We start from the raw sequence: 17,210 nt of genomic DNA, 5'->3' as shown, positions 1-17,210 counted from the left end.
TGGGAGCAGGATTGGAGACATGGTGGCAGTATGAAAGATATGGGGGCAGGATTGGAGACATGTTGGCAGGATGATAGATATGAAGGCAGGATTGGAGACACAGGGGCAATATTGGAGACATAGGGGCAGAATGAAAGATATGGGGGCAGGATTAGAGACATGATGGCAGGATGAAAGATATGGGGCAGGATTGGAGACATGGTGGCAGGATGAAAGAATTGGGGGCAGGATTGGAGACATAGTGGCAGGATGATAGATATGGGGCAGGATTGGAGACATGGTGACAGGATGAAAGATATAGGGGCAGGATTAGAGATATGAGGGCAGGATGGGAAACATGGTGGCATGATGGGAGACATTGTGGCAGGATGGGAGACATGGTGGAAGGATTGGAGACACGGGGCAGGATTGGAGACATGGTGGCAAGATTGGAGACACAGGGGGCATGGTTGGAGACACGGGGGCATGATTGGAGACATGGTGCAGGATGGAGACAGATGGGGCAGGAATATGGAGCAGGATGGAGACAGATGGAGCAGGATGGAGACAGATGGTGCAGGATGGAGACAGATGGGGCAGGATGGAGACAGATGGGGCAGGATCATGGGGCAGGAAGGAGACAGATGGGGCAGGATCATGGGGCAGGATGGGGACAGATGGTGCAGGTTCATGGGACAGGATCATGAGACAGATGGGGCAAGATCATGGGACAGATGGGGCAGGATCAAGGGACAGATGCGGCAGGATAATGGGACAGATGGGGCAGGAATATGGGACAGGTGGGGCAGGATAATGGGACAGTTGTGGCAGGATCATGGGGCAGTTGTGGCAGGATGGGGAAATCATATGGGGTAGAATGGATACTCTTGAGGGCAGGATGGGAGAACATATGGCTGGAGCAAGGAATGAAATACACGGGGGCCAGAATGGTGGATAGTATTACCATAGGGGGTAATTAAGGGATATTATTACTGCAGTGATGTATTTATTTTCTTTTTTGAGGATACTGTTTTAAATGGAGGGGGGGCATCCTGTTACTGTGCAGAGTGATACTATGTTGCCTTTTTTTCTTCATTTGGTGTAGTGTAGAAGTTGGGAAAAAATACGTAATGTGTTCTGCAAGCTGTGCTCTAGATAACTGTGTTATTTCATGCAGAGACGAGCCCTGGCTGGAAGAAGTGACGTCGATCTGTGCTGGATGAAGATGATAGACTTCACCTAGAGGCGTCACTGGTGAGTCAGTGTGTTACCTATACACTGACACTATACACTGAATACTATATACAGAGGTCCTGTGTACAATGTCACCAGTGATCACTGTATTACCTTTACATTATACATTATATTACAGAGCTCCTGTGTATAATGTCACCAGTGATCACTGTATTACCTTTACACTGACACTGCATACTAAGTACAGATCTCCTCTGTATAATGGCACATATGGTGATATTAGTATTGTTTTTTTTTATTACTGATCAGTATTGTAGTATTCAGTCACAAAGTGGTGGTAATATGTTGTACAGCCATCGTGTGGTGGTATTTGGTCCTTGTATGTGGTATTATTGGTCACCATGTGGTGGTAATATGTGGTCTGGTCATGGTGTGGCGGTATTTATCCCTTGTATGTGATATTATTTGGTCACTTTGGTTTTCATATATGGTCTGGACATGTTGTGGCGGTATTTGTTCTTTGTATGTGGTATTATAGGTCACTATGTGCCAGTAATATTGTGTCTGGTCATGGTACGGTGGGATTTGTCCCTTGTGTGTGATATTATTGGTCATTTTAAAAATTTAAAAATATACCTAAATTGTATTGCATATTTTAAGAAATGTTTAATAGGTTAGAGTAGGGCACGGCCAAAAGAGTCTACCGTGTTGTGGTGGCGGCTTAAAAAATCTTTTGGCCAAAACAAAGGCTGCTGGTTATATGTGTAATCTGGTGATGGGAACTGTTAATGTGTGATTGGTGAGAAGTGGAATTTTTCCAAGAGAGAGCGGTGGGGCTGTGGACAATTTGAGGGGTGGAGGCGGGGCTGGGGTGGAGCCTGGGTGGAGTCTCAAGGGGGCCCAAAAAATGTTGCCAGTATGGGGCCCCTAAATTCCTAGTGGCAGCCCTGACTATGCGCGCTATGAGAGAAATGAGTGTTCACTGCCAGTGCAGTGAATATTCATTTCTCTTTAGTAGCGGGCACAGTTAGAACTGCAGCCCCTGGCTCCTGCCTCTGTGACCCACAGCTCCGCTGCTCCCCCTCCTCTGCCATCTTGCTGGGACGTGGTTCGTGTATAAGCCAAGGGGGGGCATTTTCAGCACGAAAAAAAGTGCTGAAACACTGGGCTTATGCACGAGTATAAACAGTATTTATTAATCATAGTGTAGTAGGCATATAGAGTGGAACTTCAACTTTTGCAGATTATACTAAACTTTCTGCAAGGTAATCGACACAGTGGATGATAATTTGATATTGCAGAGGAATTTATTTAAGCTAGAGGCTTGGGCTGAAAAATGTCAATTAAAGTTTTATGTAGATATGTTCCATGATCTCTCTAGACCTATTTAAGGCCCACTTAGACAAACCTGTATCTTTGGATTAAGACTCTAGCAGTTCATGCTTGGTGTGCTCTACCATCTATGCTTTGTGTGTTTGTGGTTGCATTCTTCCCTGCTGGGTTACACTTTTTACCCATCCTGCTGCTCCTGAGATTTCTGTGTGTGCCAAGTCCTTGATGCTCATGTGCCTACCTGTTTGTTGCATCAATGCTCGGCGTCTATGTGCCCATCCGAACCTAAGGCTTAAAAGATCCACCTCATCTTGTGAGCCTAACAGAATCTCAAGACCATGAATTTCAAAGATGCAGAGGCCACAGCACCATTGCCATGGGATACGGATCATCTGCCTGGCCTGGTAATGCAACTTGCTATTAGCCAACAGGAGCTTGTCCAGCTTGTGCAGGATCTCTCTGCCATATGGATGCACTGTTTCAAGACTCCTGCAGTTTTGCCACAAGATTTGCAGCACCGCCCCAGGTTAATTATCACCTGGAACATTCCTTTTTCTGAAACCTCTCCACATTTGCTCACTCCTGCCTGTTTTTATGGAGACATTAAGGCATGTTGGGGCTTTCTGAATCAATGCACTGCAATGAGTTATGTCTCCAACAATTTTAATCTGACTGGTCTAAAGCGGTCTACATATTTTCTTTGTTTCTGGGTATGCTTTGGTGAGGACTGTGCCATTGTGGGAGCAGGATGACCCTATCATGCAATCCCTACCATATTTCCTTTCTGGTTTCCATGAAGTGTTTGATGAATCTGGTCATGTCCACTCTACCACTGATTCCATAATACGGCTCAGATAAGGGGCTAACTCCATGAAACATTATGCCATCCAGCTCTGCACTTTATGTGCTGAATTGACCTGGAGCAATGATTCCCTCCTGGCTGTCTTCTATGTCAGCTTATCCAGTGGGATCAAGAATTACCTCGTTGGTAGAGATTTGCTGTCCTCTTTTGATGACTTGATTTCACTTGCCATCCGAGTGGACTTGCGTTTTAAAGAAAGGTCTAAGGGAAAAACACTTGATTCTCGTTTGTTACGTCCCATAGCACCTTCAAAATGTCCCAGAATGGCTGAACTGTAACACATGAGGATCGACTGGAAAAGAATATCTCCAGGTGAAAGATCCTGTCAGCTTACTGGTGGACTCTCTTTCTATTGTGGTGAATGAAATAATTATTGCACAAATTGTTCCTAACTGAAGGCCAAACGAATCATATCGGGTTTTGCAAGTTGCTCAGCGTGTTTCAATGACATCATCTCTCAAGACCTATTTAAGGTGCTTTTAGACACACACTTGTGTCTCTGTGTCTTGGGTTTGAGACTTTAGTGTTCCATGTTTGGTGTGCTCCACATCTGTGCTTCGTGTGTTTGTGTTTTTGCTTGGATTCTTCCCTGCTGGGTTCCACTTCATCCATCCTGCTGTTCCTGAGATTCCTGTGTGCACCAAATCCTTGTTGCCTATGTGCCTTCCAACTTGCTCCATCAACTCCCAGAGTCTGTGCTCACCCAGACCTAAGACTTTGAGGATCCACCTTACCTGGTGAGCCTAACAAGATAAATGTAGGGTCAAGCACTTGTGGACATGAACACCTTGGTTAGCCAATGTTTACTTTTCACACGTCATTAATTTACCATACAGTACAGACCAAAAGTTTGGACACACCTTCTCATTTAAAGATTTTTCTGCATTTTCATGACTATGAAAATTGTACATTCACACTGACGGCATCAAAACTATGAATTAACACATGTGGAATTATATACTTGACAAAAAAGTGTGAAACAACTGAAATATGTCTTATATGCTAGGTTCTTCAAAGTAGCCACCTTTTACTTTGATGACTGCTTTGCACACTCTTGGCATTCTCTCATCAAGAGAATGCCAAGAGTGTGCAAAGCAGTCATCAAAGCAAAGGGTGGCTACTTTGAAGAACCTAGAATATAAGACATAATTTCAGTTGTTTCACACTTTTTTTTGCTAAGTATATAATTCCACATGTGTTAATTCATAGTTTTGATGCCTTCAGTGTGAATGTACAATTTTCATAGTCATGAAAATACAGAAAAATCTTTAAATGGGAAGGTGTGTCCAAACTTTTGGTCTGTACTGTATGGTAAATTAATGACGTGTGAAAAGTAAACATTGGCTAACCAAGGTGTTTATTTCCACAAGTGCTTGACCCTACATTTATCTTGTTAGGCTCACCAGGTAAGGTGGATCCTCAAAGTCTTAAGGCCCCGTCTCACATAGCGAGATCGCTAGCGAGATCGCTGCTGAGTCACAAGTTTTGTGACGCAACAGCGACCTCAGTAGCGATCTCGCTATGTGTGACACGTACCAGCGATCAGGCCCCTGCTGCGAGATCGCTGGTCGTGTCGGAATGGCCTTGACCTTTTTTTGGTCGTTGAGGTCCCGCTGACATCGCTGAATCGGTGTGTGTGACACCGATCCAGCGATGTCTTCACTGGTAACCAGGGTAAACATCGGGTTACTAAGTGCAGGGCCGCGCTTAGTAACCCGATGTTTACCCTGGTTACCAGCGTAAATGTAGAAAAAAAAAAAACAGTACATACTCACCATCTGTTGCCCGTCAGGTCCCTTGGCGTCTGCTTCCTGCTCTGACTGCCGCCGTAAAGTGAGAGCACATCAGTGACGTCACCGCTGCGCTCTGCTCTCACTGTACAGCGGCACACAGTCAGAGCGGGAAGCAGACGCCAAGGGACCTGACGGGCAACAGATGGTGAGTATGTAGTGTTTGTTTTTTTTGGTAACCAGGGTAAACATCGGGTTACTAAGCGCGGCCCTGCGCTTAGTAACCCGATGTTTACCCTGGTTACCCTGGTGCTGCAGGGGGACTTCGGCATCGTTGAAAACAGTTTCAACGATGCCGAAGTCGTTCCCCTGATCGTTGGTCGCTGGAGAGAGCTGTCTGTGTGACAGCTCCCCAGCGACCACACAGCGACAAAACAGCGACGCTGCAGCGATCAGCATCGTTGTCTGTATCGCTGCAGCGTCGCTGTGTGAGACGGGGCCTTTAGGTCTGTACTGTATATACTCGAGTATAAGCCCACCCGAGTATAAGCCGAGACCCCTAATTTTGCCACAAAAAACTGGGAAAACTTAATGACTCGAGTATAAGCCTAGGGTGAAAAATTCAGCAACTACCAGTAAATGTCAAAAATAAAAATAGATACCAATAAAAGTAAAATTAATTGAGACATCAGTAGGTTAAGTGTTTTGAATATCCATATTGAATCAGGAGCCCCATAAAATGCTCCATACAATTCTTGATGGGCCCCATAAGATGTTCCATATTAAAATATGCCCCGTATAATGCTGCACAAATGTTGATTATGACCCCATAAGATGCTCCATAGACACATAATCCTCGTATAATGCTTCACAAATGCTGATTATGGCCCCATAAGATGCTCCATAGACACATTTGCCTCGTATAATGCTCCACAAATGCTGATTATAGCCCCATAAGATGCTCCATAGAGATATTTGCCCAATATAATGCTGCACATGGCCCCATAAGATGCTCCATAGAAATATTTGCCCCATATAATGCTGCACAAATGCTGATTAAGGCCCCATAAGATGCTCCATAGACTATTATCTCTTCTCTCCTCATACAGGTAAACATATCATTCATTCTCTGAACTGAAATATCCTGCATGTCTATTGCTCCATTCCCTGACAGCAAGCGGCTTGGATGGTAAACATATCATTCATTCCCTGAACTGAAATATCCTGCATGTCGAAGGGTGCGTGTCCACGTTCAGGATGGCCGGCGGTATCGCCGCAGCGGCGAAGACGCTCGGCGCTAAGCCCCGCCCCCTTTCTGGGACGCGATCATGCCGGATGTGTACAGTACACATCCGGGATCATCGCACCCCTCGCCATAGGGCCCTGTGATATTACCTGCGGCGACGCAGCGTCGCCGCAGGTAGCACGGGCATGCTGCGATCTGAAAAGACGCGCAGCATGTCCGGAGTCTCAGGCCCGCCGCGTGCGGGTTTCCACGCATAGTGGACACGGGATTTCAAAAAATCCCCTCCACTATGCTGGAACATCTGGACGCTGCGTGTTTGACGCTGCAGCGTCAAACAAGCAGCGTTTACTTACCATGGACACACGGCCTATTGCTCCATTCCCTGACAGCTAGCGGCTTGAATGGTATCTGAGTCATTCTATCTTCGGCATTGAATCCTGCATATATCTATATATGTTAGTCATGTTATTATGCATTTGTTTGTGTTTATAGATATTTAACTCACTTCTGCTTTTCCTTATGCAGAGAAATCACATAACTGTTTCAAAGGGGTTTATGATCCATGTAGACCTGGACATTTGTTTATCTGATCACTACATTTATTGTGTCCTGCTGTCTCAACTGAGTTAGATTGATTTGTAACGAGAGGGGGAGAAACACCCCCCCCAAAAAAAAAAAAGTGAGATCTAAGAGCTAGCCTTCTATAAATGTAGACATAGCTTGGGGATGCATTCATGCAGGGGTGCATTCGTGCACTATTATTCGTGTACATTTATTCAAAGTATTTTTTTCTAAGTATTCGGCAGTTATAACATGGCAGTTAGACAGGGCAGGAGACAGGTAAGACAATCTAAATCTATTCCCTATTCACTTGAAACAGAACAAATACTCACCATATGTATCTGTATAATCTATATCCTGGCTGCTGCATTCACTCACATTCACCGCCCATGCAATAAACTCTTTAAACTCCATCCATATCGGCCCCTCTGTCCTTGCCTTTCCTATGTATAGCACTCATGCTCTGTTCACATTGCTTAACAGCGCAGATCCATTCAGTCCCACCATCCAACACAAGAAACGCTCTCACAAATCACTTAACCATCTGCTCACTCTTTCTATCCTCCTTCTCCTAGTCGCTGGAGACATCTCTCCCAACCCCGGCCCCCCATGTTATAGCCAGTCAAACCTCCCAACTGCTACACCCAGAAACCCCTCTAACCTTATTAATATTCCATGCATGCCTTCTGTCTCTTTCAATTGTGCCCTTTGGAATTCTCGCTCTGTGTGTAATAAACTCTCCTTCATTCATGATTTCTTCCTTTCTAATTCTCTTAATCTCCTGGCTCTTACTGAAACCTGGATCCAGCAGTCAGACACCACCGCTGCTGCTGCTCTTTCATATGGTGGACTACACTTTTCTCATACCCCAAGATCAGACAACAGAGCAGGTGGAGGCGTAGGTCTGCTCCTTTCACCCAAATGTACTTTCCAAGTTATCCCCCAAGTACCCTCACTTGTATTCCCTTCGTTTGAGGTCCATGCTGTCAGACTCTACATCCCCTTCTCCATGGGAGTGGCGGTGGTGTATCGTCCTCCTGGCCCCTCTCATCAGTTCCTGGATCACTTTGCCACCTGGCTTCCACACTTTCTCTCATGTGACACCCCCACCCTTATCATGGGTGATTTCAACATCCCTATTGCTTCTCCCCTCTCCCCATCTGCTTCTCACCTTTTATCTCTAACCTCCTCTTTCGGCCTCTCGCAGCATACTAACTCTCCAACGCATGAAGATGGAAACTCCCTTGACTTGGTCTTCTCCCGGCTTTGCTCAGTGGACAATTTCACAAACTCCCCTCTCCCGCTCTCTGACCACAACCTTCTTTCATTCTCTATCAAGAACTGCCATCCCGCTCAGGTCACCCCCACTTTCCACACTTATAGAAACATACAGGCCATTAACACCCAGGAACTTATGAAGAACTTGCAGTCCTCATTGGCCCAAATCTTCTCCATCTCATGTCCTGATTCTGCTCTGAAGCATTACAATGAAACCCTGCAAAGTGCCCTGGATGAAGCTGCACCTCCTATACATAGAACAACTCGGTACAGACGGCGACAACCGTGGCACACGCTGCAAACACGTTTCCTGCAGAGGTGCTCCAGGTGTGCTGAACGTCTGTGGAGAAAATCTAATCTACACGAAGATTTCATCCATTATAAGTTCATGCTAAAAGCATACAACTCTGCCCTTCCATTCTCCAAACAAACCTATTTCAACACACTCATCACCTCGCTGTCCAATAACCCTAAACGTCTCTTCGACACTTTCCAGTCCCTACTCAACCCAAGAGAGCAGGCCCCAACCACAGATCTCCGTGCTGACGATCTGGCCAATTACTTCAAAGAAAAAATTGACCACATTCGACAGGAAATCATCTCCCAATCACTTCATACCATGCACTGTCCTCCCTCCCCCACTGCATCTAGTTCACTCTCTGAGTTTGAACCAGTTACAGAAGAAGAAGTAAGCAGGCTCCTTGCATCTTCTCGCCCGACCACTTGCACCAGTGACCCCATTCCGTCACATCTCCTCCAGTCCCTTTCCCCGGCTGTCGCCTCTCACCTAACAAAAATATTCAACCTTTCCCTCACTTCCGGTATTTTTCCCTCATTTAAGTATGCCATCATACATCCGTTACTTAAAATACCCTCCCTCGACCAAAATTGTGCCACTAATTATAGACCTGTCTCTAATCTTCCCTTCATCTCTAAACTCCTGGAACGCCTGGTCCACTCCCGTCTTACCCGCTATCTCTCAGATAACTCTCTTCTCGACCCTCTTCAATCTGGCTTCCGCTCTTTACACTCTACTGAAACTGCCCTCATATATTAATAACACAGTGTATACCCAGGTGATCCTGTATCCCCTATTCTCATATATTGATGTATAGAGGAAAAAAGACCTTTTATATATATACCTTAAAATAATAGAGAGTGACCACCGGGTGCGCTGTGCAAACCTATAGTGAAAACCACTATATACGCTAGATTAAGAACAATGCAATACAGTATGGATCAAAGATAGAAGAAACTATACACCCATGGGAATAGTGAAATATAGCCTTTATTAATGGAATTAATGGTGATAACAAAAGTATTTTTTTAAAAATTTTTTTAAAAACCTACACAAATGATCAAACAGCAGGATAAAATTACAGCTCAATCCCCTTTAAAACATCAGGATTTTGCAAGTTTTTACTGCAAACTAATACCACACATGGAGAATATATATCATATAATAAAGTGACCATGTGCACTGAAAGAATATGTAAAATGATATATTTCTTTGCTCAATATCGAAATATAAAAGACCACATAAAAGGTCATATAAGGTGCAAAACCAAAAGTGCAAAAAAGTGCAGTGCCTTACAAAGGGGTGTAGTCAGCTATGTCAGCCTCTGCTGACCATAGATACCACACCTAAATTAATGCAACAGTGTGCCAAAGAGAATACATAATATAAAGTGCAGAAAAATCCTGTGCGTATAGTACTATATCCTATGTCAGCATCTGCTGACCGTAGATACCATACCTAAATTGGTGCAACACTGTGCCAAAAAATACGTAGTATAAGGTGCAGAAAAAATATAGTGCGTATATACCTGGGGGGACCAATAGCTATTCCTGCGCACCCGACGCTGGAAACTGCCCTCACTAAAGTCTCTAATGACCTATTAACAGCTAAATCTAATGGTCACTACTCCATGCTAATTCTCTTGGATCTCTCCGCAGCATTCGATACTGTGGATCATCAGCTCCTCCTCACTATGCTCCGCTCCATCGGCCTCAAGGACACCGTTCTCTCCTGGTTCTCCTCCTATCTCTCTGACCGATCCTTCACTGTATGTTTTGCTGGTTCCTCCTCCTCTCACCTTCCCCTTACTGTTGGGGTTCCTCAAGGATCAGTCCTAGGCCCCCTCCTCTTCTCTTTGTATACTGCCCCTATTGGACAAACAATCAGTAGATTTGGTTTCCAGTACCATCTCTATGCTGACGACACCCAATTATACACCTCTTCTCCTGTTATCACGGCGACCTTTTTAGAAAACACCAGTGATTGTCTTACCGCTGTCTCTAACATCATGTCCTCCCTCTATCTGAAACTGAACCTGTCAAAAACTGAACTCCTCGTGTTCTCTCCCTCTACTAACCTACCTTTGCCTGACATTGCCATCTCCGTGTGCGGTTCCACCATTACTCCAAAGCAACATGCCCGCTGCCTTGGGGTCATACTTGATTCCGAGCTTTCATTCACCCCCCATATCCGATCACTGGCTCGCTCTTCTTATCTGCATCTCAAAAACATTTCTAGAATTCGCCCTTTTCTTATTTTCGACTCTGCAAAAACTCTTACTGTCTCACTTATTCATTCTCGTCTGGACTACTGTAACTCTCTACTAATCGGCCTCCCTCTTACCAAACTCTCCCCGCTCCAATCTGTCCTGAATGCTGTTGCCAGAATCATATTCCTCACCAACCGTTACACCGATGCCTCTACCTTGTGCCAGTCATTACACTGGTTACCCATCCACTCCAGAATCCAGTACAAAACTACTACCCTCATCCACAAAGCACTCCATGGCTCAGCACCACCCTACATCTCCTCTCTGGTCTCAGTCTACCACCCTACCCGTGCCCTCCGCTCCACTAATGACCTCAGGTTAGCATCCTCAATAATCAGAACCTCCCACACCCGTATCCAAGACTTTACACGTGCTGCGCCAATTCTTTGGAATGCATTACCTAGGTTAATACGATTAATCCCCACAGTTTTAAGCGTGCCCTAAAAACTCATTTGTTCAGACTGGCCTACCGCCTCAATGCATTAACCTAACCATCCCTGTGTGGCCCATTAAAAAAAAAATAAATAAATAAATAATGTGTCTTCCGCGTCCTCTTAACTAACTGTTCAGGCAGAGAGCAGCGCGCACACTAATCGCGTCATCTGACCTGAGCATCACAGCAGAGGATGCGGAAGATGGAGCGGCGCCGACGGTGGAATGGGGAACAGGTGAATATCGCGCACTGCCCCGTCATACTCACCTGCTCCTGGCGGAGTCCCTGCACATCCCTGGTTCTCCAGGCGCTGACAGCTTCTTCCTTCTTCCCTATGGAGTGGAGTCGGGGCCATATTCATTACTGTAATGAGCGGTACCATGTGACCGCTCAATACAGGAAGAAGCTGCCAGCGCCTGGAGAACCAGGGACGTGCTGGGACTGCGCCAGGAGCAGCATGATTAGACAGCTGCCGCTCCCACTCCCCTGCCGACTCCTGGGAATGACTCAAGTATAACCCGAAAGGGGCAATTTCAGCCTAAAAAAATGGGCTGAAATTCTCGGCTTATACTCGAGTATATACGGTAACTGAACTGTACTAATCCTAACTGCCATTCTCAGGTGAGGAGACCAAGACATTATGGTTTAAACTTGGGTAAATTGCAAAAATATATGGGTTTCACATACTGCTATACCTGATTTTTTTCACTAAGGGTGCGTGTCCACCATCAGGAAGTGCCTTGAGATTGGCGCTGCACATTTATGCAGCGTCAAACCTGCAGCGGCCAGCTGTGGAAACATAGCAGATGGAATTTGTAGAAATCCCATGTCCACTATACATCCACAGACACCTGCGGATCACCCGTGGAGACTGACATGTGGCGCATCTTTCCAGACTGTAGCATGTCAATTTCTCTTGTGGAGATGCTAGTCTCTGCAACAGAAATTGCATCAATAGAAATGTATTGATTGAGTAAATACAGACGGTTCAGTAAACACATGCGGATTCACTTGCATTCAATAGAAGGCAGCGCTTTGGATGCAGCGAACATACTGTGCATGCTGCGTCCAAAGTGCTGCTAGTTCCTGATAGTGAGCACATAGACTAACTCATTGCACTTTCTCATTGCTTTCTATGGGTGAAAAAACGCTGCAAAAACGTTGAAAGAATTGACATGCTTTAGGGTATGTACAGACATTCAGTGTTTGGCAGTGATTTGGACGCAGCACGTGTCTGTTGTGTCCAAAACGCTGCCGGCTTTTGAACGCAGGTGATTTCGCATGTGTTCATTGAATTGTGCAGAACCATCGCATCCATACATTGTATGGGTGATATTTATCTTGTGGAGACTCGCATCTCCGCGAAATAAAGACATGCTGTGGTCTGGAAAGACACGCTGCATGTCTGTCTCCGAGGGTGATCCGCAGGTGTCTCAGCACGCATAGTGGACATGGCATTTCCTAAAATCGCATTCACTATGCTGTAACATCTGGACGCTGCGGATACTGACTGTGGGAACATACCCTTACTTGTCAAAAATGCAGCTGTTTTCCAATTCAGTCAGGAAAAAAACAACAATGTGTGTGCATGAGACATTTCTGAAATCTCATAGCCTCATAGCTTTTGCTGGTACTGTAAAACGCAGCTTTTCATTTGCATAAAAAACGCAGCAAAAAAAACACACACACAGAAAAAACGCAACGTGTGAACATAGCCTTAGAGGGTGATCTTATTCCAATGTTCAAATATATGACACGGCAATACAGATATCTTTGTAATTATCTTTTTACACATGCAACACTGACAAGGGGAATCCTATACTTCTAGAGGAAAGAAGAGTGAATAAGATATCCAGCAGCAGGAATCATGCCTTGGTAAAATGCATCTTCTTTTTTGCCAACAATAAATCATACAAACAAATTGCAAACAAGTTTCAGAGCTATGTCTTTAGGCCAGTCTCACACGTCCAGATAATTCCGGTACCGGAAAAATCGGTACCGGAGTTATCCGTGTCCGTGTGTCCGTGTGCTCACGTGGCACATCAGTGTGGCACACGTGCGGCAGTCGTGTGCCGCCCGTGTGCTGACTGAGTACCACACGGACCGTGCAGGAGACAGCGCTACAGTAAGCGCTGTCCCCAGCATGGTGCTGAAGCCGCCATTCATCCCTTCTCTCCAGCAGCTTTCGCTGGAGAGAAGGAATGAAAAATCAAGGTTTTTTTTATTTTTTTGTGGTTAAAATAAACTTCCCGGGACCTCCCCCCTCCCACCCCCTGTGCGCCCGCCCACTGGAAATAAAATACTCACCCAGGTCCCTCGATGCTTCCTCTCAGCTCCGCAGCTTGTCCTGTATGAGCCACGTGGTGCCGCTCATTACAGTGATGAATATGCGGCTCCACCCCTATGAATTTTATTAATCAAAATTAGGTAATGTAACTATATAATTAAAATTAAGCAGAAAATGTTACTTAGGGGACGCTGTGGGAAAGATGACCATTAGCCACACTACATACCTCCCCCTCTGCCTAAAGCCGTGGGGCTTGGCACTTTCTACTACCAGGCAAGGGATTCTCGAGAGGGCATCAGCATTGCCATGTAGCTTCGCTGCTCTATGATCTTCATGAAAGTTGAAATCTAAGAACAAAAGGGTGACCCTAGCATTTTTCCTTTTGTTTCCCTCATCCATCTGAGTGGGTATGGTCGGATACCATTCTAAACTTAAGTCCTACTAGATAGTACTGTAATGTGTCCACTGCCCACTTTATGGCCAAATACTCCTTCTCTACTACTGAATAATTCCTTTCACATAAGGATAGCTTTCTACTCGGGTAGAGAACAGAGTGCTCTTCCCCTTGTATCTCCTGGGAAAGGACTGCTCCTAAACCAACATCTGAGGTGTCCGTTTGGAGTATAAACTCCAAACTTAAAGTCGTGGGGGTCACCAGAATTGGTTGCTTACACAGAGCCCCTTTCATTTTTTGAAAGGCCGTCTTTACCACTTCAGACCATTTGACGATTATCAATTTTGTCCCCTTAAGGAGGTCAGTCAACGGCGCGGCCATCATGACAAAGTTCGGGATGTACCTCTTGTAGTATCTCACGATCCCCAGGAAGGCTCCACTTGTTTTTTTTTACATTGGTCTCAGCTATGTTTGAATTGCCTCCACTTTACTGATTTGGGGTTTGATCTCGCCTCTACCCACTACATATCTCAGGTACTTGGCTGCTTCTTTCCCCAAGGCACATTTCTTCATGTTTATGGAAAACCCCATCTTCCTTAGAGCATCAAATATGGCCTAGACCTTTTCCAGATGACTCTCCGAGTCCGGGCCAAGGAGAACAATATTGTCCAGATATTCCACGTCGGAGTGCTTATGGGGTGCAAGGAGTCAATCCATAGGTCTCTGGCATGTTGCCAGGGCCCCCTTCCATCCAAACAGCATTCGGACATACTGGTAGCATGTTTGGCACAGAAAACGCAGTCTTCTCCTTGGCTTCAGGTGCCATGGAGATCTGCTAACATCCCTTCATCAAATCCAAGGTGTTTATGTACAGGTGCATCTACAAAATTAGAATATCATCAAAAATTTAATTTATTTTGATTGTTCAATGCAAAAAGTGAAACTCATATATTATATAGAGTCATTACAAACAGAGTGATCTATTTCAAGTGTTTATTTCTGTTAATAGGGAAGACTGCTTACTTGACAGATGTCCAGAAGACAGTCATTGACACACTCCACAAGAAGGGTAAGCCACAAAAAGTCATTGCTAAGGAAACTGGCTGTTCACAGAGTTCTGTATCCAAGCATATTAATGAAAAAGTGTGGTAGAAAAAGGCGCACAAGCATCCGGGATAACCGCAGCCTTGAAAGGATTGTTAAGAAAAGGTTATTGAAAATTTTGGGGGTGATTCACAAGGAGAGCACTGCTGCTGAAGTCATTGCTTCAAGAGCCACCACTCATAGACGTATCCAGGACATGGGCTACAAGTATTGCATTCCTTGTGTCAAGCCACTTATGACCAATAGACAACGCCATAAGTGTCTTACCTGGGCCAAGAAAAAAACGATCTTCACTGTTGCTCTATGGTCCAAAGTGTTGTTTTCATTTGAAAGTAAATTTTGCATTACATTTGGAAATCAAGGTCCCAGAGTCTGGAGGAAGTGTGGAGAGGCACAATCCAAGCTGCTTTAGGTCTAGTGTGAAATTTCCATAATCAGTGATGGTTTAGGTAGCCATATGTCACCTGCTGGTGTAGGTCCACTGTATTTTATCAAGACCAAAGTCAGCACAGCCATCTACCAGTAAATTTTAGAGCATTCCATGCTTCCCTCTGCTGACAAACAATACCAATACCAACACCTGGTTTAAAAGCAACAGTACACGGTGCTTGATTTGCCAGCAAACTCGCCTGACCTTGACCCCAAAGATAATACATGGGGTATTGTCAAGAGGAAGATGAGAGATCAGACCCAACAATGCAAACGAGCTGAAGGCTGCTGTCAAAACAACCTGAACTTTCATAACACCTCAGCAGTGCCAAAGGCTGATTGCCTCCATGCCATGTCGCATTGATGCAAAAGGATCCCTGACCTGGTATTGAGTGCATTTACTGAACATACATTTCAGTAGGCCAACATTTTGGATTTTAAAAACATTTTTCAAGCTGGTGTTATAAAGTATTCTAATTTATTGAGATAATGACTTTTGGGTTCTCATTGGCTGCAAGCCATAATTATCAACATTAGCAGAAATAAACATTTGAAATAGATCACTGTTTGTTATAACTCTACATAATATATGAGTTTCACTTTTTGTATTGAAGAACTGAAATAAATTAACTTTTTTATGATATTCTAATTTTGTGAGAAGCACCTGTACTTTGTGTGTCTAAGTCTCTTGATTAGCTCATCGACGTGTGACATGGGTCAAACTTGAAGACCTAATTCAACTTCCGATAGTCATTGCAGAACCTCCATTCACCATTGAGCTTTCGGACCAGGACAATCGTTCTTGACCAACCGCTCTTGGATTCCTAAATGACACCGAGTTTTAACATACGCTCCATCTCCTTGGAGATCACTTGATGACGGGCCTGCTGAATTTGATAGAGCTTTACGTTTACATGCACATGTGGCTTTGTCATAACTTCATGTTCTATGACCCTTGTACACGCTAGTAATTCTGAGAACAGGTCCCTGTTCTTCTGGAGCAACTCCCAGCACTGCTGTTTTTGGGCCTTCGACAGCGTCTCCGCTATGGCAACACCTCCAACCTCGCCTTCTGGCAGGCCCAGCAAGCACTGTTTTTCAGCCAGCTCTCTGTTTTGTCATGGCTTGATGAGGTTGAAATGGTATACCTGGTTTCTGTCTTCCTGGTTAATGAATCTTATAGTTTACATCACTAAGCTTCTCCACCACCTCATACAGCCCTTCTCATTTGGCCAAGAACTTGCTCTCCACAGTAGGAATTAGCACAAGAACTTGGTCACCCGGGTTGAATAGCCTAACTCTGGCTGACCGGTTGTAGACTCTGGCCTGAGCTTCTTGTGCCCAGAGGAGATGTCCATTTACAATGGACATCACCTTCGCAATCCTCTACTGCATCAGTGCCACATGCTCAGTGATGCTTTTGTGGGGCGTGACTTCGGATTCCCAGGTTTCCTTGGCTATATCCAGGAGACCTCGCAGATGTTGGCCATACAAAAGTTTGAATGCTGAGATCACAGTAGAGGCATGTGCAACCTCATGGATGGTGAACAACAGATATGGTAAGAGAACGTCCTAGTCTCTACCATCCTTTTCTATGGCTTTCCTCAGCGTGCTTTTCAGTGTTTTATTAAACCTTTCAACAAGGCCATCTGTCTGAGAATGGTACACTGAAGTCCTCAACTGGGAGATTTGCAGGACCTTGCATAACTCCCTCATCACCTTATTCATAAAAGGTGTACCCTGGTCGGTCAGGATCTCCTTTTGTAAACCTGTCCGGGAAAAGACATGGACCAATTCTCAGGCTATACTCTTTG

This window comes from Ranitomeya variabilis, chromosome 1 (genome assembly GCF_051348905.1).
Source record: "Ranitomeya variabilis isolate aRanVar5 chromosome 1, aRanVar5.hap1, whole genome shotgun sequence".
NCBI lineage: Eukaryota > Metazoa > Chordata > Amphibia > Anura > Dendrobatidae > Ranitomeya > Ranitomeya variabilis.
The sequence above is the reverse complement of the archived record's forward strand: the minus strand, read 5'-3'. Positions refer to the sequence as shown.